The 24,958-nt window shown below is 33.4% G+C and overlaps 5 pseudogenes; all 5 read left to right on the top strand.

Annotated features, from left to right (window-relative positions):
* The first annotated feature begins 798 nt into the window (after positions 1-798).
* Positions 799-5,480, top strand: LOC130982859 (glutamine-dependent NAD(+) synthetase-like; annotated as a pseudogene).
* Positions 5,481-5,558: 78 nt separating this feature from the next.
* LOC130982849 (glutamine-dependent NAD(+) synthetase-like) lies at positions 5,559-9,507 on the top strand (annotated as a pseudogene).
* Positions 9,508-9,566: 59 nt separating this feature from the next.
* On the top strand, positions 9,567-12,324 carry LOC130982839 (glutamine-dependent NAD(+) synthetase-like; annotated as a pseudogene).
* Positions 12,325-12,431: 107 nt separating this feature from the next.
* Positions 12,432-16,379, top strand: LOC130982835 (glutamine-dependent NAD(+) synthetase-like; annotated as a pseudogene).
* A 59-nt stretch (positions 16,380-16,438) lies between these two features.
* LOC130982826 (glutamine-dependent NAD(+) synthetase-like) lies at positions 16,439-24,773 on the top strand (annotated as a pseudogene).
* Positions 24,774-24,958: the final 185 nt, after the last annotated feature.

Below are 24,958 nucleotides of genomic sequence, written 5' to 3'. Positions count from 1 at the left end.
AAGTAAAAAAAAATGCAGTAGAAGAATGTTTAGAACCAGTTGCTCTATTCATTGAATTTTTATAGAATCAAGTGTTTATTATAAAACGGTTTTTTTGGGTGAACCACAGTTAAACCAATGAATCAATAACTAAAGCGATTCAATAACTGATCCAGTTTTTAGAACCCTATTTATGTTAACACTCTATTTAACTTTTGTGTAATGTAAATTATTAATACGAAGACTTGTTTAGATGAGTTTTTACGAGAAGATTTTTTTTAGTTATCTTTTTTAAAAGACTTTTAAAAAAAATAATTTTATATTTGAATATTTTATATAAAAAATATTTTTATCTGTTAATTATGTTTAGGTATGATAATACCAAAATATTTTTTATGTATTTATTATGTAAAAAATATATTTTTCTAAAAATTTTTTTTCAAAAAGATGTAAATTATAGTTTTTTTTTAAAAAATATTTTCTATTTTAGAATTTTTGTTTTTGTTACTAGAGATTTGTTAATATTGAAAATAAAAAAATTATTAATTTTTTTATCAATGCAATAATACTTAAATAAATATTAAATTGTATTTATAAATATAAAATTTAGAGACTAAATTAATACAAATAAAATTTAAGAGACTAAATTAAGATTTACATGTAAGTTTAGGTGACCAAATTAAATACATGTACACTTTATCTAAAAAGAATAGAATAAACAAAATTCACAAATTCACACATTTAATAAAAACAACTTGCTACATTCTATTACTCTCACAAATAAACCTTTTTTTCTGTTTCCATTCCAAGCTCGTGAGGATGAGGCTGTTGAAGGTTGCCACTTGCAATCTCAACCAATGGGCCATGGACTTCGATTCAAATACTCAACGAATCCAGGACTCTTTCGCTATCGCTAAACAATCCGGCGCCGTTATTAAGCTCGGCCCTGAGCTCGAGCTTACTGTCAATGGAAGTGAAGACCACTTCTTGGAACTCGACATTGTCACACACGCGAAATAATTTCACTCGTTCATTTTTTCTATTTTTCTTTCTTTTCAATTAGAAAATGATGAAAATTGATTTGATTACATTGTGAAGTATGCTGTGGTTTTGGTTTTCAAATGGGAAAGTTTGAAAGATATCTTATTATATGATTTAACGGATGAAATTTTGTGTAACATTGGAATGCCTATTATTAAGGACTCTAAGCGCTACAATTGTCTAGTTCTTTGTTTGAATCGCAAGATTCTCATGATACGCCCAAATATGTGGCTTGCGAACGATGGCAATTATAGATAACTTTGATGGTTCACGGTGTGGAAGCCAAGAGATCATCTTGTCCATTTTCAGCTTCCCGGTGAGATAGCTGAGGCGTTAGGCCAGATATCGGTTCCCTTAGGTTATGGATTTCTGAAGTTTAGGGACACGTATGTTACATAATCACAAGCAATATTTTTAAAGTGTTTATTAGTTTAGTTTTTTATAAGGGTTATTTAGTGTATTTACTTACGAATTCTAGATAATGTATTTACTTACGAATACCTTCAAATATATGCAAGTTGATATATGGATACGTTAACTGTTAATTTAGCTTCTTTTTCAGCTTTTGGAGATTTTACTTATGTGGCCTTTTTGTTCATTTCTTAAAATTTACTTGTAACAGATGGTTGTGCTTGTGTTGTGGTCAATGGTGATCTCATTGCACAAGGGTCACAATTTTCTTTAAAGGATGTTGAGGTTGTAGTCGCACAAATGGATCTAGACATGGTATTTGTTGCATGACCTCCCACCTATAATACATGAAATGCCATTTTAATCCTTAACTGTTGACATTAGATTTGGTTCCATAACTCCATTTTTTCTATTGGTAGGTGGCAAACCTAAGAGGATCTATAAGTAGCTTTCACGAGCAAGCAAGCTGTAAAACTAATGTTCCTTTAGTGGAAGTACCATATAATCTTTGTGTACCTTTTAATCTTAAACATCGTCTTTCCACTCCATTAAAGGTAATGCACGTTGTTAACATTTTGAGTTGCAACTTTTAGATAATGTCACAAGGTTCTGATATACCTTTAAGGTTCTATCACCTGTCCAACTTGTGGCAGTATGTAGAAGCTATGTTAATAGTGCATACAAACAAATACTGCTTATTTAGGAATAAGAGTAAACCACCAAAAATGCGCCCCAAGTATTTTATCAGTGACAAAAATTTCTCCGAAATTTATTATTGAAAAAAATATCCTCAAATTATTTAAAAATGTGACAAAAAATTATGAACTAAAATGTTCTACGTTAATGGAAAAGAATGATGTGACAAACGGAGAATGTCAAAGTCTCACTTGCCACGTTGAATGCTACGTTAAAATATTTTGATCACGATTGGACATTTTGACATATTTTTAAATATTTTGAGGGCATTTTTGTTGATAACAAAATTCAAAAATATTTTTGTTAGCGCTAAAATAATTTGGGTGCATTTTTTGTGGTTTACCTTTAGGAACAAGCATACTATTCAACTGATCACTAATCAAACATCTATTAAGTACCACCAATAAAAGGATCTCAAGGAAGGGTGGTTAAGAAGTGATACATAATTAGATGATTATTGAATTGCTCATAGAATTGGACTTTCATCAATATTGTACTTTTTCTTAGTTTTGTGTGTTTTGAATTCTTTCATTGAAACCAGTCTGAAATAATTTCTAGTAATAAAATCAGGATGTCTATCTCTTTTTTCTTTTACATTTTTCAAACGTGGAAGAGGTGGAATAAACAAAACCTTGTAGTTTATGTGGCATTCATTAGTGATTTATTTCTGCCTGTAGAAATTTCAAATGGAGATGAACAAGTTAAAGCTGATGCAATAAGAATAGAAAACTACAAAGATGGACAATATCCTACTGATAGTAAAGAATTTGCCCAGCGAATATTCTATATTGTTTTTATGGGATCTGAAAACAAGTAAGTAATAAATTTAATGTCCTTCTGTTTTTCAATCTTTGTCTGTACAACTGACTTTATATCTGCTATTTCTATAGGTCCTCGTCAATGTTCATTAAGATCAATCTACTTCTGAAGTTAGGTCAGACATCGATTCCCTTTGGTTATGGATATCTGAAGTTTAAGGACACGTATGTTGCATAATCACAAGTTATATTTTTAAAGTGTTTATTATTTTAGTTTTTTTTAAGGGTTATTTAGTGTGTTTACTTACGAATTCTAGTTAATGTGTAAATGCATGTTAAGAACTAGTGTGTTCCAACTACTGTGTATTTGTATATGCATAATTTATTTATTGTTATTCCAACTTCTGATATGATGTTTATTTCAAAATTGTAGAGCTATTTCGGCTGAACTTTGTGAAGAGCTGTTTACTCCAACTCTCTCACATTCTGAGCTTGCATTGAATGGGGTTGAAGTATTTATGAATGCCAGTGGAAGTCATCAGATACTTAGAAAGCTTGATGTTCGTCTTTGTGCTTTTATAGATGCCACTCACACTTGTGACAGAGTATACATGTATAGCAATCACCAAGGATGTGTTGGTGACTGTTTTTACTATGGTAGAATATATTTCTCTTAATACAATGATATAATGCTTTGAAGTGGGTGTCTAATGCATATTCTGGAGAATGAATACCTTCAAATATATGCAAGTTAATATATGGATACGTTAACTGTTAATTTAGCTTCTTTTCCAGCTTCTGGAGATTTTACTTATGTGGTCTTTTTGTTCATTTCTGAAAATTTACTCGTAACAGATGGCTGTGCTTGTATTGTGATCAATGGTGATCTCATTACACAATGGTCGCAATTTTCTTTAAAGGTTGTTGAATTTGTGGTTGCACAAATGGATCTAGACATGGTATTTGTTGCATGACCTCCCACCTATAATGCATATAATGCCAGTTTAATCCTCAACTGTTGACATTAGATTTGGTTTGATAACTCCATTTTTTCTATAGGTAGGCAGCAAGCCTAAGAGGATCTGTAAGTAGCTTTCAAGAGCAAGCAAGATGTAAAACTAAGGTTCCTTCAGTGGAAGTACCATATAGTCTTTGTGTACCTTTTAATCTTAAATATCGTCTTTCCATTCCACTAAAGTTAATGCACGTTGTTACCATTTTGAGTACGATTTTTAGATAATGTCACAATATTATTCCTTCAATTGCTCAGGCTGCCAAGTTGCTAATTGAATATGATATATGCTTTACAGATCAAGTATCATTCTCTTGAGGAGGAAATAGCATTTGTACCTAGTTGCTGGTTGTGGGACTATTTAAGAAGAAGTGGAGCATCTGGTTTTCTGCTTCCCTTTTCTGGTAGAGCAGACAGTTCATTAGTTGCTGTAATTATTGGGTGCATGTGTTAGCTGGTTGTTAAAGGTACATTTGGATTGATGTCAAGTGCTGTTGGATTCTGATAACCTTTAAGGTTCTATCACCTGCCCAACTTGTTGCATACAAATAAATATTGCTCTTTAGGAACAAGAGTGAACCACCAAAAATGCACCCAAAGTATTTTATCACTGACAAAATTGTCTCTGAAATTTATTATTGAAAAAAATATTCTCAAATTATATAAAAATGTGACAAAAAAAATGCACATCTACGAACTGAAATGTTCTACGTTAATAGAAAAGAACGATGTGACAAACGGAGAATGTCAGAGTCTCACTTGCCACGTTGAATGCTCCGTTAGCCAGGTCACATTTTTTCTATTAACAGAACAACATTTTGATCATGATTGGACATTTTGGCATGTTTTTAAATATTTTGAGGTTTACCCTTAGGAACAAGCGTACTATTCAATTGACCACTAATCAAACCTCTGTTAAGTACCACCAATAAAAGGATCTCAAGGAACGGTGGTTAAGAGGTGATACATAATTAGATAATTATTGAATTACCTATAGAATTGGATTTTCATCGATATTGTACTTTTTCTTAGTTCTGTGTATTTTGAATTCTTTCATTGAAACCAATCTGAAACAATTTCTAGTAATAAAATAAGGATGTCTATCTCTTTTTTCTTTTACACTTTTCAATCGTGGAAGAGGTGGAATAAACAAAACCTTGTAGTTTATGTGGCATTCATTAGTAATTCACTTCTACCTGCAGAAATTGCAAATGGAGATGAACAAGTTAAAGCTGATGCAATAAGAATAGGAAATTCAAAGATGGACAATATCCTACTGATAGTAGAGAACTTGCCAAGCGAATATTCTATGTTGTTTTTATGGGATCTGAGAACAGGTAAGTAATAAATTTAATGTCCTTCTTTTTTTCAATCTTTGTTTGTACAATTGAGTTTATACCTGCTATTTCCATAGATCTTCATCAATGTTTATAAAGATCAGTCTACTTCTGCTACTTTTGGTTCATGGCACCTTGATCTTTTCATTGAGGGAGTTGTATCTGCGCTTTTGTCATTGTTCCAACACTTACAGGAAGAGACCATGCTATAAGGTAAATGAAGCATGGACTAGTGAATTATTTTAATCATAGCTAGCAAGTACCAGAACTGTGTGTTTTCACAGATAAACCTTTCTTTTCTGTTTTCGTTCCAAGTTCGTGAGGATGAGGCTGTTGAAGGTTGTCACTTGCAATCTCAACCAATGGACCATGGACTTCGATTCAAACACTCAATGAATCAAGGACTCCTTCGCTATCGCAAACCAATCCGGCGCCGTTATTAGGCTCGGCCCTGAGCTCGAGCTTACTGGCTATGTCTGTGAAGACCACTTCTTGGAACTCGACACCGTCATACACGCGTAATAACTTCACTCATTCTTTTTTTCTATTTTTCTTTCTTTTCAATTAGAAAATGATGAAAATTGATTTGATTACATTATGAAGTATGCTGTGGTTTTGGTTATCAGATGTGAATGTTTGAAAGATATCTTAGTATGTGATTTGACGGATGAAATTGTGTGTAGCATTGGAATGCCTATTATCAAGGACTTTGAGTGCAACAATTGTCAGGTTCTTTGTTTGAATCGCAAGATTCTCATGATACGCCCAAAGATGTGGCTTGCGAACGATGACAATTATAGAGAACTTCGATGGTCCACGGTGTGTAAGCCAAGATATCATCTTGCCCATTTTCATCTTCCCTGCGAGATAACTGAGATGTTAGGCAAGACATCGGTTCTCTTTGATTATGGATTACTAAAGTTTAAGGACACGTATGTTGCATAATCACAAGCTATATTTTTAAAGTGTGTATTAGTTTAGTTTTTTTAAGGGTTATTTAGTGTGTTTACTTACAAATTATAGATAATGTGTAAATGCATGTTAAAAACTAGTGTGTTCCAACTACTGTGTATTTGTGTTTGTGTATGCTTAATTTATTTATTGTCATTCCAACTTCTGATTCGATGTTTATTTCAAAATTGTAGAGCTATTTCGGATGAAGTTTATGAAAAGTTGTTTACTCCAACTCTCCCACATTCTGAGCTTACATTGAATGGGGTTGAAGTATTTATGTATGCTAGTGGAAGTCATCACCAACTTAGAAAGTTTAATGTTCGTCTTCGTGTTTTTATAGATGCCACTCACATTCATGGCGGAGTATACATGTATAGAAATCACTAAGGATGCGATGGTAGCCGTGTTTACTATTGTAGAATATCTTTCTCTTAATACAATGATATAATGTTTTGAGTTTGGTGTCTAATGCATATTCTGGAGAATGAATACCTTCAAATATATGCAAGTTGATATATCGACATATTAACTGTTACGTTAGCTTCTTTTCCAGCTTTTGGAGATTTTACTTATGTGACCTTTTCGTTCATTTCTTAAAGTTTACTCGTAACAGATGGTTATGCTTGTGTTGTAATCAATGGTGATCTCATTGCACAAGGGTCACAAATTTTTTTTAAAGGATGTTGAGGTTGTGGTTGCACAAATGGATCTAAACATGGTATTTGATGCATGAATTCTCACCTATAATGCATGCAATGCCATTTTAATCCTCAACTGTTGACATTGGATTTGGTTTCATAACTTTATTTTTTCTATTGGTAGGTGGCAAGCCTAAGAGGATCTATAAGTAGCTTTCAAGAGCAAGCAAGCTGTAAAACTAAGGTTCCTTCAGTGGAAGTACCATATAGTGTTTGTGTACCTTTTAATTGAATATGATATATGATTCACAGATCAAGTATCACTCTCCTAAAGAGGAGATATCATTTAGAGCTGGTTGTTGGTTATGGGACTATTTAAGAAGAAGCGGAGCATCTGGTTTTTTGCTTCTCCTTTCTAGGGGAGCAGACAGTTCATCAGTTGCTACAATCGTTAGGTGCATCTGTTAGCTGGTTGTTAAATGTACATTTGGATTGATGTCATGTGGTGTTAAATTCTGATATACCTTAAAGGTTCTATCACCTGCCCAAGTTGTGGCAGTATGTAGAAGCTATGTTAATCATGCATACAAACAAATGCTACTTATTTATGAACAAGAGTAAACTACCAAAATGAACCCAAAGTATTTTATCACTAACAAAAATGTCTCCGAAATTTATTATTGACAAAAATATCCTCAAATTATTTAAAAATTTGACAAAAAATAGACATCTGTGAACTGAAAAGTTCTACGTTAATGTAAAAGAACGATGTGACAAACGGAGAATGTTAGAGTCTCACTTGCTACGTTGAATGCTCCGTTAGTCACGTCACATGTTTTCATTAATGGAACATGCAATGTTTTTAAATTATTTGAGGGCATTTTTGTGGATAAAAGTATTCAAAAATATTTTTGTTAGCGCTGAAATAATTTGGGTGCATTTTTTGTGATTTACCCTTAGGAATAAGCATACTATTCAACTGACCACTAATCAAACCTTTGTTAAGTACCACCAATAAAAGGATCTCAAGGAATGTTGATTAAGAGGTGATACATAATTAGATAATTATTGAATTACCTATAGAATTGGACTTTCATCGATATTGTCCTTTTTCTTAGTTCTTTGTGTTTTGAATTCTTTCATTGAAACCAATCTCAAACAATTTCTAATAATACAATAAGGATGTTTATCTCTTTTTTTCTTTTACAATTTTCAAACGTGGAAGAGGTGGAATAAACAAAACCTCGTAGTTTATGTGGCATTCATTAGTGATTCATTTCTACCTGCAGAAATTGCAAATGGAGATGAACAAGTTAAAACAGATGCAATAAGAATAGGAAACTACAAAGATGGACAATATCCTTCTGATAGCAGAGAATTTGCCAAGCAAATATTCGATATTATTTTTATGGGATCTGAGAACAGGTAAGTAATAAATTTAATGTCCTTCTTTTTCAATCTTTGTTTGTACAACTAAGTTTATATCTGTTATTTCCATAGATCTTCATCAATGTTTATAAAGATCGGTCTACTTCTACTACTTTTGGTTCATAGCACCTTGATCTTTCCATTAAGGGAGTTGTATCTGCGTTTTTGTCATTGTTCCAAACACTTACAGGAAGAGACCATGCTATAAGGTAAATGAAGCATGGACTAGTGAATTATTTTAATCATAGCTAGCAAGTACCAGAACTGTGTGTTTTCATACACTTGGACTTCTACCCAAGAGTATGTTGATAATGAGATAAATAAGTGTTATAAATATAAATAGTCATATGTAGATCTCCCTATTGATATTAGGACCAAGCTACTGACTGGTCAAACTGGCAAAAACTTAGTTTCATTGCGGGGAATCTAACATTTTTATCCTAACTAAAAGCTTAAAAATCTGATGTGTTTAATTATTTATGTTTTCATGCTATTATAGGTCAAATAATTTCTTTGTATGCCTTTACAGGTAGATGGTAGATCTAATGTTAAGAATCTAAGCTTGCAAAACATACAAGCTATAATCAGGATGGTGCCTGCTTTCACGTTAGCATCAGTATTGCCTTGGGTTCACAACAAACCAGGGTTTTATCTTGTCTTGGGAAGCTTAAATATGGATGAAGAATTACGTGGTAACTTGACAAAGGTCTACACAGATTCCAATTATTATTTTTTGAATTGTTATTTCTCATTTTTGTGGTCCATTACACATCAGTTACCAAAGTTTATCTCTTTTACAGTATGATTATCTTATTGGTAGAATAAGTAAACAGGACGTTAGGACATTCCTGCGATGGACAGCCGTCCATCTTGGTTACTCATCTCTAGCAGAAATTGAAGCAACTCCACCTACTGCTAAACTGGAGCCTATACGTTCTAACTACACTCAGGTAATATTTTGTTATCTTATATCTTTCGGCACTGATCTTTAATCTATTTAAGAACCCTTTCAGTTGTGTTTTTTTAATTGCAAACCATATTTGGTATGTGTTTTGTTGCCATATGAGATTTTTGTCAAGTGGAGGTGGTAATGGTGGAATATATCTTTACAACAACATGGAGTTTCATGCACTCTATCTTCTACCGAATCCCATCTTTTCTAGCCCAATATCAACAGAGATCCACTTGACTCTGTCATAGGCTTTCTAGAAGTCCAATTTAATGATTGCTGATACCTTCCTCTTCAGTTTTAGCTATTGTATAGTTTCACAAATAAACCTTTCTTTTCGGTTTCCATTCCAAGTTCGTGAGGATGAAGCTGTTGAAGGTTGCCACTTGCAATCTCAACCAATGGGCCATGGACTTCGATGCAAACACTCAGGGAATATAGAACTCCATCGCTATCGCTAAACAATTTGACGCCGTCATTAGGCTCGGCCTTGAACTCGAGCTTACTGGCTATGGCTGTGAAGACCAATTTTTGGAACTCGACACCGTCACACATGCATAATAACTTCACTCGTTCCTTTTTTCTATTTTTCTTTCTTTTCAATTAAAAAATGATGGAAATCGATTGGATTACATTGTGAAGTATGCTGTGGTTTTGGTTTCAGATGGGAATATTTGAAAGATATCTTATTATATGATTTAACGGATGGAATTTTGTGTAACATTGGAATGGCTATTATTAAGGACTCTAAGCGCTACAATTGTCTAGTTCTTTGTTTGAATCGCAAGATTCTCATGATACGCCCAAAGATGTGGCTTGCGAACGATGGCAATTATAGATAACTTCGATGGTTCACGGTGTGGAGGCCGAGATATCATCTTGTCCATTTTCAGATTCCTGACGAGATAGCTGAGGCGTTAGGCCAGACATTGGTTCCCTTCGGTTATGGATTTCTGAAGTTTAAGGACACGTATGTTACATAATCATAAGCTATATTTTTAAAGTGTTTATTAGTTTAGTTTTTTTAAGGGTTATTTAGTATGTTTACTCACGAATTCTAGAAAATGTGTAAATGCGTGTTAAGAACTAGTGTGTTCCAACTACTGTGTGTTTGTGTATGCTTAATTTATTTATTGTCATTCCAATTTCTGATTCGATGTTTATTTGAAAATTGTAGAGATATTTCAGCTGAAGTTTGTGAAGAGCTGTTTACTCCAACTCCCCCACATTCTGAGGTCGCATTGAATGGGGTTGAAGTATTTATGAATGCCAGTGGAAGTCATCAAATACTTAGAAAGCTTGATGTTCGTCTTTATGCTTTTATAGATGCCACTCACACTCGTGACGGAGTATACATGTATAGCAATCACCAAGGATGTGCTGGTGACTGTTTTTACTATGGTAGAATATGTTTCTCTTAATACAATGATATAATGCTTTGAAGTTGGTATCTAATGCATATTCTGGAGAATGAATACCTTCAAATATATGCAAGTTGATATATGGATACGTTAACTGTTAATTTAGCTTCTTTTCCAGCTTTTGGAGATTTTACTTATATGGCCTTTTTGTTCATTTCTTAAAATTTACTTATAACAGATAGTTGTGCTTGTGTTGTGGTCAATGGTGATCTCATTGCACAAGGGTCACAATTTTCTTTAAAGGATGTTGACGTTGTGGTTGCACAAATAGATCTAGACATGGTATTTGTTGCATGACCTCCCACCTATAATACATGAAATGCCATTTTATTCCTCAACTGTTGATATTAGATTTTGTTTCATAACTCCATTTATTCTATTGGTAGGTGGCAAACCTAAGAGGATCTATAAGTAGCTTTCACGAGCAAGCAAGCTGTAAAACTAATGTTCCTTCAGTGGAAGTACCATATAGCCTTTGTGTACCTTTTAATCTTAAACATCGGCTTTCCATTCCACTAAAGATAATGCACGTTGTTAACATTTTGAGTTGCAACTTTTAGATAATGTCACAAGGTTCTGATATACCTTCAAGGTTCTATCACCTGTCCAACTTGTGGCAATATGTAGAAGCTATGTTAATAGTGCATACAAACAAATACTTCTTGTTTAGTAACAAGAGTAAACCACAAAAAATGCACCCAAAGTATTTTATCAATGACAAAAATGTCTCCAAAATTTATTATGGAAAAAAATATCCTCAAATTATTTTAAAATGTTACAAAAAATTCACATCTATGAATTAAAATGTTCTACGTTAATGGAAAAGAATGATGTGACAAACGGAGAATGTCAAAGTCTTACTTGCCACGTTGAATGCTCCGTTAAAATATTTTGATCACAATTGGGCATTTTGACACGTTTTTAAATATTTTGAGGGCATTTTTGTTGATAACGAAATTCAAAAATATTTTTGTTAGCCCTAAAATAATTTGGGTGCATTTTTTGTCGTTTACCCTTAGGAACAAACATACTATTTAACTGATCGCTAATCAAACCTCTATTAAGTACCACCAATAAAAGGATCTTATGGAAGGGTGCTTAAGAGGTGATACATAATTAGATGATTATTGAATTGCTTATGGAATTGGACTTTCATCGATATTGTACTTTTTCTTAGTTCTGTGTGTTTTGAATTCTTTCATTGAAACCAATCTGAAACAATTTCTAGTAATAAAATAAGGATGTCTATCTCTTTTTTCTTTTACACTTTTCAATCGTGGAAGAGGTGGAATAAACAAAACCTTGTAGTTTATGTGGTATTCATTAGTAATTCACTTCTACCTGCAGAAATTGCAAATAGAGATGAACAAGTTAAAGCTGATGCAATAAGAATAGGAAATTCAAAGATGGACAATATCCTACTGATAGTAGAGAATTTACCAAGCGAATATTCTATGTTGTTTTTATGGGATCTGAGAACAGGTAAGTAATAAATTTAATGTCCTTCCTTTTTTCAATCTTTGTTTGTACAATTGAGTTTATACCTGCTATTTTCATAGATCTTCATCAATGTTTATAAAGATCAGTCTACTTCTGCTACTTTTGGTTCATGGCACCTTGATCTTTTCATTGAGGGAGTTGTATCTACGCTTTTGTCATTGTTCCAAACACTTACAGGAAGAGACCATGCTATAAGGTAAATGAAGCATGGACTAGTGAATTATTTTAATCATAGCTAGCAAGTACCAGAACTGTGTGTTTTCACAGATAAACCTTTCTTTTCTGTTTTCGTTCCAAGTTCGTGAGGATGAGGCTGTTGAAGGTTGTCACTTGCAATCTCAACCAATGGACCATGGACTTCGATTCAAACACTCAATGAATCAAGGACTCCTTCGCTATCGCAAACCAATCCGGCGCCGTTATTAGGCTCGGCCCTGAGCTCGAGCTTACTGGCTATGTCTGTGAAGACCACTTCTTGGAACTCGACACCGTCACACACGCATAATAACTTCACTCATTCTTTTTTTCTATTTTTCTTTCTTTTCAATTAGAAAATGATGAAAATTAATTTGATTACATTATGAAGTATGCTGTGGTTTTGGTTATCAGATGTGAATGTTTGAAAGATATCTTAGTATGTGATTTGACGGATGAAATTGTGTGTAGCATTGGAATGCCTATTATCAAGGACTTTGAGTGCAACAATTGTCAGGTTCTTTGTTTGAATCGCAAGATTCTCATGATACGCCCAAAGATGTGGCTTGCGAACGATGGCAATTATAGAGAACTTCGATGGTCCACGGTGTGTAAGCCAAGATATCATCTTGTCCATTTTCATCTTCCCTGCGAGATAGCTGAGATGTTAGGCAAGACATCGGTTCTTTTTTATTATGGATTTCTAAAGTTTAAGGACACGTATGTTGCATAATCACAAGCTATATTTTTAAAGTGTGTATTAGTTTAGTTTTTTTAAGGGTTATTTAGTGTGTTTACTTACAAATTATAGATAAGGTGTAAATGCATGTTAAAAACTAGTGTGTTCCAACTACTGTGTATTTGTGTTTGTGTATGCTTAATTTATTTATTGTCATTCCAACTTCTGATTCGATGTTTATTTCAAAATTGTAGAGCTATTTCGGATGAAGTTTATGAAAAGTTGTTTACTCCAACTCTCCCACATTCTGAGCTTACATTGAATGGGGTTGAAGTATTTATGTATGCTAGTGAAAGTCATCACCAACTTAGAACGTTTAATGTTCGTCTTCGTGTTGTTATAGATGCCACTCACATTCATGGCGGAGTATACATGTATAGAAATCACTAAGGATGTGATGGTAGCCGTGTTTACTATTGTAGAATATCTTTCTCTTAATACAATGATATAATGTTTTGGGTTTGGTGTCTAATGCATATTCTGGAGAATGAATACCTTCAAATATATGCAAGTTGATATATCGACATGTTAACTGTTACGTTAGCTTCTTTTCCAGCTTTTGGAGATTTTCTTATGTGACCTTTTCGTTCATTTCTTAAAGTTTACTCGTAACAGATGGTTATGCTTGTGTTGTAATCAATGGTGATCTCATTGCACAAGGGTCACAAATTTTTTTTAAAGGATGTTGAGGTTGTGGTTGCACAAATGGATCTAAACATGGTATTTGTTGCATGAATTCTCACCTATAATGCATGCAATGCCATTTTAATCCTCAACTGTTGACATTGGATTTGGTTTCATAACTTTATTTTTTCTATTGGTAGGTGGCAAGCCTAAGAGGATCTGTAAGTAGCTTTCAAGAGCAAGCAAGCTGTAAAACTAAGGTTCCTTCAGTGAAAGTACCATATAGTGTTTGTGTACCTTTTAATTGAATATGATATATGATTCACAGATCAAGTATCACTCTCCTGAAGAGGAGATATCATTTAGAGCTGGTTGTTGGTTATGGGACTATTTAAGAAGAAGCGGAGCATCTGGTTTTCTGCTTCTCCTTTCTAGGAGAGCAGACAGTTCATCAGTTGCTACAATCGTTAGGTGCATCTGTTAGCTGGTTGTTAAATGTACATTTGGATTGATGTCATGTGGTGTTAAATTCTGATATACCTTAAAGGTTCTATCACCTGCCCAAGTTGTGGCAGTATGTAGAAGCTATGTTAATCATGCATACAAACAAATGCTACTTATTTATGAACAAGAGTAAACTACCAAAATGAACCCAAAGTATTTTATCACTAACAAAAATGTCTCCGAAATTTATTATTGACAAAAATATCCTCAAATTATTTAAAAATTTGACAAAAAATAGACATCTGTGAACTGAAAAGTTCTACGTTAATGTAAAAGAACGATGTGACAAACGGAGAATGTTAGAGTCTCACTTGCTACGTTGAATGCTCCGTTAGCCACGTCACATGTTTTCATTAATGGAACATGCAATGTTTTTAAATTATTTGAGGGCATTTTTGTGGATAAAAGTATTCAAAAATATTTTTGTTAGCGCTGAAATAATTTGGGTGCATTTTTTGTGGTTTACCCTTAGGAATAAGCATACTATTCAACTGACCACTAATCAAACCTTTGTTAAGTACCACCAATAAAAGGATCTCAAGGAATGTTGATTAAGAGGTGATACATAATTAGATAATTATTGAATTACCTATAGAATTGGACTTTCATTGATATTGTCCTTTTTCTTAGTTCTTTGTGTTTTGAATTCTTTCATTGAAACAAATCTCAAACAATTTCTAATAATACAATAAGGATGTCTATCTCTTTTTTTCTTTTACAATTTTCAAACCTGAAAGAGGTGGAATAAACAAAACCTCGTAGTTTATGTGGCATTCATTAGTGATTCACTTCTACCTGCAGATATTGCAAATGGAGATGAACAAGTTAAAATAGATGCAATAAGAATAGGAAACTACAAAGATGGACAATATCCTTCTGATAGCAGAGAATTTGCCAAGCAAATATTCGATATTATTTTTATGGGATCTGAGAACAGGTAAGTAATAAATTTAATGTCCTTCTTTTTCAATCTTTGTTTGTACAACTAAGTTTATATCTGTTATTTCCATAGATCTTCATCAATGTTTATAAAGATCGGTCTACTTCTACTACTTTTGGTTCATAGCACCTTGATCTTTCCATTAAGGGAGTTGTATCTGCGTTTTTGTCATTGTTCCAAACACTTACAGGAAGAGACCATGCTATAAGGTAAATGAAGCATGGACTAGTGAATTATTTTAATCATAGCTAGCAAGTACCAGAACTGTGTGTTTTCATACACTTGGACTTCTACCCAAGAGTATGTTGATAATGAGATAAATAAGTGTTATAAATATAAATAGTCATATGTAGATCTCCCTATTGATATTAGGATCAAGCTATTGACTGGTCAAACTGGCAAAAACTTAGTTTCATTGCGGGGAATCTAACATTTTTATCCTAACTAAAAGCTTGGAAATCTGATGTGTTTAATTATTTATGTTTTCATGCTATTATAGGTCAAATAATTTCTTTGTATGCCTTTACAGGTAGATGGTGGATCTAATGTTAAGAATCTAAGCTTGCAAAACATACAAGCTATAATCAGGATGGTGCTTGCTTTCACGTTAGCATCAGTATTGCCTTGGGTTCACAACAAACCAGGGTTTTATCTTGTCTTGGAAAGCTCAAATATGGATGAAGGATTACGTGGTAACTTGACAAAAGTCTACACAGATTCCAATTATTATTTTTTGAATTGTTATTTCTCATTTTTGTGGTCTATTACACATCAGTTACCAAAGTTTATCTCTTTTACAGTATGATTATCTTATTGGTAGAATAAGTAAACAGGACGTTAGGACATTCCTGCGAAGGGCAGCCATCCATCTTGGTTACTCATCTCTAGCAGAAATTGAAGCAACTCCACCTACTGCTAAACTGGAGCCTATACGTTCTAACTACACTCAGGTAATATTTTGTTATCTTATATCTTTTGGCACTGATCTTTAATCTATTTAAGAACCCTTTCAGTTGGGTTTTTTTAATTGCAAACCATATTTGGTATGTGTTTTGTTGCCATATGAGATTTTTGTCAAGTGGAGGTGGTAATGGTGGAATATATCTTTACAACAACATGGAGTTTCATGCACTCTATCTTCTACCGAACCCCATCTTTTCTAGCCCAATATCAACAGAGATCCACTTGACTCTGTCATAGGCTTTCTAGAAGTCCAATTTAATGATTGCTGACACCTTCCTCTTCAGTTTTAACTATTGTATAGTTTCACAAATAAACCTTTCTTTTCGGTTTCCATTCCAAGTTCGTGAGGATGAAGCTGTTGAAGGTTGCCACTTGCAATCTCAACCAATGGGCCATGGACTTCGATGCAAACACTCAGGGAATATAGAACTCCATCGCTATCGCTAAACAATTTGACGCCGTCATTAGGCTCGGCCTTGAACTCGAGCTTACTGGCTATGGCTGTGAAGACCAATTTTTGGAACTCGACACCGTCACACATGCATAATAAATTCACTCGTTTGTTTTTTCTATTTTTCTTTCTTTTCAATTAGAAAATGATGGAAATCGATTGGATTACATTGTGAAGTATGCTGTGGTTTTGGTTTCAGATGGGAATATTTGAAAGATATCTTATTATATGATTTAACGGATGGAATTTTGTGTAACATTGGAATGGCTATTATTAAGGACTCTAAGCACTACAATTGTCTAGTTCTTTGTTTGAATCGCAAGATTCTCATGATACGCCCAAAGATGTGGCTTGCGAACGATGGCAATTATAAATAACTTCGATGGTTCACGGTGTGGAAGCCGAGAGATCATCTTGTCTATTTTCAGATTCCTGACGAGATAGCTGAGGCGTTAGGCCAGACATTGGTTCCCTTCGGTTATCGATTTCTGAAGTTTAAGGACACGTATGTTACATAATCACAAGCTATATTTTTAAAGTGTTTATTAGTTTAGTTTTTTTAAGGGTTATTTAGTATGTTTACTCACGAATTCTAGATAATGTGTAAATGCGTGTTAAGAACTAGTGTGTTCCAACTACTGTGTGTTTGTGTATGCTTAATTTATTTATTGTCATTCCAATTTCTGATTCGATGTTTATTTGAAAATTGTAGAGATATTTCAGCTGAAGTTTGTGAAGAGCTGTTTACTCCAACTCCCCCACATTCTGAGGTCGCATTGAATGGGGTTGAAGTATTTATGAATGCCAGTGGAAGTCATCAGATACTTAGAAAGCTTGATGTTTGTCTTTGTGCTTTTATAGATGCCACTCACACTCGTGACGGAGTATACATGTATAGCAATCACCAAGGATGTGCTGGTGACCATTTTTACTATGGTAGAATATGTTTCTCTTAATACAATGATATAATGCTTTGAAGTTGGTGTCTAATGCATATTCTGGAGAATGAATACCTTCAAATATATGCAAGTTGATATATAGATACGTTAACTGTTAATTTAGCTTCTTTTCCAGCTTTTGGAAATTTTACTTATATGGCCTTTTTGTTCATTTCTTAAAATTTACTTATAACAGATAGTTGTGCTTGTGTTGTGGTCAATGGTGATCTCATTGCACAAGGGTCACAATTTTTTTTAAAGGATATTGAGGTTGTGGTTGCACAAATGGATCTAGACATGGTATTTGTTGCATGACCTCCCACCTATAATACATGAAATGCCATTTTATTCCTCAACTGTTGACATTAGATTTGGTTTCATAACTCCATTTTTTTTATTGGTAGGTGGCAAACCTAAGAGGATCTAAAAGTAGCTTTCACGAGCAAGCAAGCTGTAAAACTAATGTTCCTTCAGTGGAAGTACCATATAGTCTTTGTGTACCTTTTAATCTTAAACATCGGCTTTCCATTCCACTAAAGGTAATGCACGTTGTTAACATTTTGAGTTGCAACTTTTAGATAATGTCACAAGATTCTGATATACCTTCAAGGTTCTATCACCTGTCCAACTTGTGGTAATATGTAGAATCTATGTTAATAGTGCATACAAATAAATACTTTTTGTTTAGGAACAAGAGTAAACCACAAAAAATGCACCCAAAGTATTTTATCAATGACAAAAATGTCTCCAAAATTTATTATGGAAAAAATATCCTCAAATTATTTTAAAATGTTATAAGAAATTCACATCTATGAATTAAAATGTTCTACGTTAATGGAAAAGAATGATGTGACAAACGGAAAATGTCAAAGTCTCACTTGCCACGTTGAATGCTCCGTTAAAATATTTTGATCACAATTGGGCATTTTGACACGTTTTTAAATATTTTGAGGGTATTTTTGTTGATAACGAAATTCAAAAATATTTTTGTTAGCCCTAAAATAATTTGGGTGCATTTTTTGTCGTTTACCCTTAGGAACAAACATACTATTTAACTGATCGCTAATCAAACCTCTATTAAGTACCACCAATAAAAAGATCTCATGGAAGGGTGCTTAAGAGGTGATACATAATTAGATGATTATTGAATTGCTTATGGAATTGGACTTTCATCGATATTGTACTTTTTCTTAGTTCTGTGTGTTTTGAATTCTTTCATTGAAACCAATCTGAAACAATTTATAGTAATAAAATCAGGATGTCTATCTCTTTTTTCTTTTACATTTTTCAAACGTGGAACAGGTGGGATAAACAAAACCTTGTAATTTATGTAGCATTCATTAGTGATTTACTTCTGTCTGCAGAAATTTGAAATGGAGATAAACAAGTTAAAGCTGATGCAATAAGAATAGAAAACTACAAAGATGGACAATATCCTACTGATAGCAAAGAATTTTCCAAGCGAATATTCTATATTGTTTTTATGGGATCTGAAAACAAGTAAGTAATAAATTTTGATGTCCTTCTGTTTTTCAATCTTTGTCTGTACAACTGACTTTATATCTGCTATTTCTATAGGTCCTCGTCAATGTTCATAAATATCAGTCTACTTCTGAAGTTAGGTCAGACATCAATTACCTTTGGTTATGGATTTCTGAAGTTTAAGGACACGTATGTTGTATAATAACAAGTTATATTTTTAAAGTGTTTATTATTTCAGTTTTTTTAAGAGTTATTTAGTGTGTTTACTTACGAATTCCAGATAATGTGTAAATGCATGTTAAGAACTAGTGTGTTCCAACTACTGTGTATTTGTGTATGCTTAATTTATTTATTGTCATTCCAACTTCTAATATGATATTTATTTCAAAATTGTAGAGCTATTTTGGTTGAAGTTTGTGAAGAGCTGTTTACTCCAACCCTCTCACATTCTGAGCTTGCATTGAATGGGATTGAAGTATTTATGAATGCCAATGGAAGTCATCACTAACTTAGAAAGCTTGATGTTCATCTTTGTGCCTTTATAGATGCCACTCACACTCGTGACAGAGTATACATGTATAGCAATCACCAAGAATGTGATGGTGGTCGTCTTTACTATGGTAGAATATATTTCTCTTAATACAATGATATAATGTTTTGAAGTTGGTGTCTGATGCATATTCTAGAGAATAAATACCTTCAAATATATGCAAGTTGATATATGGAAACGTTAACTGTTATTTTAGCTTCTTTTCCAGCTTCTGGAGATTTTACTTATGTGGCCTTTTTGTTCATTTCCTAAAATTTACTCGTAACAGATGGCTGTACTTGTGTTGTGGTCAATGGCGATCTCATTACACAATGGTTACAAAATTTCTTTAAAGGTTGTTGAAGTTGTGGTTGCACAAATGGATCTAGACATGGTATTTGTTGCATGACCTCCCACCTATAATGCATGCAATGCCAGTTTAATCCTCAACTGTTGACATTAGATTTGGTTTGATAACTCCATTTTTTCTATAGGTAGGAAGCAAGCCTAAGAGGTTCTGTAAGTAGCTTTCAAGAGCAAGCAAGATGTAAAACTAAGGTTCCTTCAGTGGAAGTACCATATAGTTTTTGTGTACCTTTTAATCTTAAACATTGTCTTTCCATTCCATTAAAGGTAATGCACGTTGTTACTATTTTGAGTTACAACTTTTAGATAATGTCACAATATTATTCCTTCAATTGCTCGGGCTGCCAAGTTGCTAATTGAATATGATATATGCTTTACAGATCAAGTATCATTCTTCTGAGGAAGAAATAGCATTTGGACCTAGTTGCTGGTTATGGGACAATTTAAGAAGAAGTGGAGCATCTGGTTTTCTGCTTTCCCTTTCTGGTGGAACAGACAGTTCATTAGTTGCTGTAATTATTGGGTGCATGTGTTAGCTGGTTGTTAAAGGTACATTTGGATTGATGTCAAGTGCTGCGGGATTCTGATAACCTTCAAGGTTCTATCACCTGCCCAACTTGTTGCATACAAACAAATACTGCTTCTTTAGGTACAAGAGTGAACCACCAAAAATACACCAAAAGTATTTTATCACTGACAAAATTGTCTCTGAAATTTATTATTGACAAATATTCTCAAATTATTTAAAATTATGACAAAAAAATGCACATCTATGAACTGAAATGTTCTAGGTTAATGAAAAAGAACGATGTGATAAACGGAGAATGTCAGAGTCTCACTTGCCATGTTGAATGCTCCATTAGCCAGGTCACATTTTTTCTATTAACGAAACAAGCCTTTGATCATGATTGGGCATTTTGGCAAGTTTTTAAATATTTTGAGGGCATTTTTGTTGATAACGAAACTCAAAAATATTTTTGTTAGCGCTAAAATAATTTGGGTGCATCTTTTATGGTTTACCCTTAGGAACAAGCATACTATTCAATTGACCACTAATTAAACCTCTGTTAAGTACCACCAATAAAAGGATCTCAAGGAATGGTGGTTAAGAGGTGATACATAATTAGATAATTATTGAATTACCTAAAGAATTGGACTTTCATCGATATTGTACTTTTTCTTAGTTTTATGTGATTTGAATTCTTTCGTTGAAACCAATCTGAAACAATTTCTAGTAATAAAGTCAGGATGTCTATCTCTTTTTTCTTTTACATTTTTTAAACGTGGAAGAGGTGGAATAAATAAAACCTTGTAGTTTATGTGACATTCATTAGTGATTCACTTCTACCTGCAAAAATTGTAAATGGAGATGAATAAATTAAAGCTGACGCAATAAGAATAGGAAATAACAAAGATGGATAATATCCTACTGATAGTAGAGAATTTGCCAAGGAATATTCTATATTTTTTTATGGGATCTGAAAACAGGTAAGTAATAAATTTAACGTCCTTCTTTTTTTCGATCTTTGTCTGTATAATTAGTTTATATCTGCTATTTCTATAGATCTTCATCAATGTTTATAAGGATCAGTCTACTTTTGCTACTTTTGGTTCATGGCACCTTGATCTTTCCATTGATGGAGTTGTATCTACGTTTTCGTCATTGTTCCAAATACTTACAGGAAGAGACCATGCTATAAGGTAAATGAAGCATGGACTAGTGAATTATTTTAATCATAACTAGCAAGTACCAGTACTCCGTGTTTTCATACACTTGACATGTTAGGCAAGACATCGGTTCCCTTTGATTATGGATTTCTAAAGTTTAATGACACGTATGTTGCATAATCGCAAGCTATATTTTTAAAGTGTTTATTAGTTTAGTTTTTTTAAGGGTTATTTAGTGTGTTTACTTACGAATTCTAGATAATGTGTAAATGCATGTTAAAAACTAGTGTGTTCCAACTACTGTGTCTTTGTGTTTGTGTATGCTTAATTTATTTATTGTCATTCCAACTTCTGATTTGATATATTTCAAAATTGTAGAGCTATTTCTGCTGAAGGTTGTGAAGAGTTGTTGACTCCAAGTCCCCCACATTCTGAGCTTATATTGAATGGGGTTGAAGTATTTATGTATGTCCATCACCAACTTAAAAAGTTTAATGTTCGTCTTCGGGCTTTTATTGATGCCACTCACACTCGTGGCGGAGTATACATGTATAGAAATCACTAAGGATGCGATGGTAGCCGTCTTTACTATTGTAGAATATGTTTCTCTTAATACAATGATATAATGCTTTGAGTTTGGTGTCTAATGCATATTCTGGAGAATGAATACCTTCAAATATATGCAAGTTGATATATTGACATGTTAACTATTATTTTAGCTTCTTTTTCAGCTTTTGGAGATTTTACTTATGTGACCTTTTTGTTCATTTCTTAAAATTTACTCGTAACAGATGGTTGTGCTTGTGTTGTAATCAATGGAGATCTTATTGCACAAGGATCACAATTTTTTTTAAAGGATGTTGAGGTTGTGGTTGCAGAAATGGATCTAAACATGGTATTTGTTGCATGAACTCCCACCTATAATGCATGCAATGCCATTTTAATCCTCAACTGTTGACACTGGATTTGGTTTCATAACTTTATTTTTTCTATTGGTAGGTAGCAAGCCTAAGAGGATCCATAAGTAGCTTTCAAGAGCAAGCAAGCTGTAAAACTAAAGTTCCTTTAGTGGAAGTACCATATAGTATTTGTGTACCTTTTAATTGAACATGATATATGCTTCACAGATCAAGTATCACTCTCCTGAGGAGGAGATACCATTTGGACCTGGTTGCTGGTTATGGAACTATTTAAGAAGAAGCAGAGCATCTGGTTTTCTGCTTCTCCTTTCTAGGAGAGCAGACAGTTCATCAGCTACTGCAATCGTTGGTTGCATCTGTCAGCTGATTGTAAAATGTACATTTAGATTGATGTCAAGTGGTGTTAAGTTCTGATATTCCTTCAAGGTTCTATCACCTGCCCAACTTGTGGTAGTATGTAGAAGCTATGTTAATCGTGCATACAAACAAATGCTACTTATTTAGGAACAAGAGTAAACTACCAAAATGAACCCAAAGTATTTATCACTGACAAAAATGTCTCCAAAATTTATTATTGACAAAAATAACCTCAAATTATTTAAAAATTTGACAAAAAATGGACATTTGTTAACTGAAATGTTCTACTTTAATGGAAAAGAACGATGTGACAAACGGAGAATGTTAGAGTCTCACTTGCCACGTTGAATGCTCCATTAGCCACATCACATTTTATTCATTAATGGAACAGGCAATGTTTTTAAATTATTTGAGGATATTTTCTTTATAAAAGTATTCAAAAATATTTTTGTTAGCGCTAAAATAATTTGGGTGCATTTTTTGTGGTTTTTTTAGGAACAAGCATACTATTCAACTGACCACTAATCAAACCTTTGTTAAGTACCACCAATAAAAGGATCTCAAGGAATGGTGGTTAAGAGGTGATAGATAATTAGATAATTATTGAATTACCTATAGAATTGGACTTTCATCGATATTGTCCTTTTTTTTTTCTTTGTGTTTCGAATTCTTTCATTGAAACCAATCTGAAACAATTTCTAGTAATAAAATAAGGATGTCTATCTCTTTTTTCTTTTACACTTTTCAAACGTGAAAGAGGTGGAATAAACAAAACCTTGTAGTTTATGTGGCATTCACTAGTGATTCACTTCTACCTGCAGAAATCGCAAATGGAGATGAACAAGTTAAAGCTGATGCAATAAGAATAGGAAACTACAAAGATAGACAATATCCTACTGATAGCAGAGAATTTGCCAAGCGAATATTCTATGTTGTTTTTATGGGATCTAAGAACTGGTAAGTAATAAATTTAATGTCCTTCTTTTTTTCAATCTTTGTTTGTACAACTAAGTTTATATTTGCTCTTTCCATAGATCTTCATCAATGTTTATAAAGATCAGTCTACTTCTGCTACTTTTGGTTCATGGCACCTTGATCTTTCCATTGAGGGAGTTGTATCTGCGTTTTTGTCATTGTTCCAAACACTTACAGGAAGAGACCATGCTATAAGGTAAATGAAGCATGGACTAGTGAATTATTTTAATCATAGCTAGTAAGTACCAGAACTGTGTGTTTTCATACACTTGGACTTCTACCCAAGAGTATGATGATAATGAAGTGTTACAAATATAAATAGTCATATGTAGATCACCATATTGATATTAGGACCAAGCTACTAACTGGTCAAACTGGCAAAAACTTAGTTTCATTGCGGGGAATCTAACATTTTTATCCTAACTAAAAGTTTGAAAATATGATGTGTTTAATTGTTTATGTTTTCATGCTGTTATAGGTCAAATAATTTCTTTGTATGCCTTTACAGGTAGATGGTGGATCTAATGTTAAGAATCTAACCTTGCAAAACATACAAGCTAGAATCAGTATGGTGCTTGCTGTCACGTTAACATCAGTATTGCCTTGGGTTCACAACAAACCAGGGTTTTATCTTGTCTTGGGGAGCTCAAATGTGGATGAAGGATTACGTGGTTACTTGACAAAGGTCTACACAGATTTCAATTATTATTTTTTGAATTGTTATTTCTCATTTTTGTGGACCATTACACATCAGTTACCAAAGTTTATCTCTTTTTCAGTATGATTGCAGTGCGGCAGATATAAACCCTATTGGTAGAATAATTAAACAGAACCTTAGGACATTCTTGCGATGGGTAGCCATCCATCTTGGTTACTCATCTTTAGCAGAAATTGAAGCAGTTCCACCTACTGCTGAACTGGAGCCTATACGTTCTAACTACACTCAGTTAATGTTTTGTTATCTTATATCTTTCGGCACTGATCTTGAATCTATTTAAGAACCCTTTCAGTTGTGTTTTTTTAATTGCAAACCATACTTGGTATGTGTTTTGTTGCCATATGAGATTTTTGTCAAGTGGAGGTGGTAATGGTGGAATATATCTTTATAAAACATGGAGTTTCATGCACTCTATCTTCTACCGAACCCATCTTTTCTAGCCCAATATCAACAGAAATCCACTTG

This window comes from Arachis stenosperma, chromosome 1 (genome assembly GCF_014773155.1).
Source record: "Arachis stenosperma cultivar V10309 chromosome 1, arast.V10309.gnm1.PFL2, whole genome shotgun sequence".
Lineage (NCBI taxonomy): Eukaryota > Viridiplantae > Streptophyta > Magnoliopsida > Fabales > Fabaceae > Arachis > Arachis stenosperma.
Note: the sequence above shows the minus strand (reverse complement) of the source record. Positions and strands in the feature narration are given on the sequence as shown.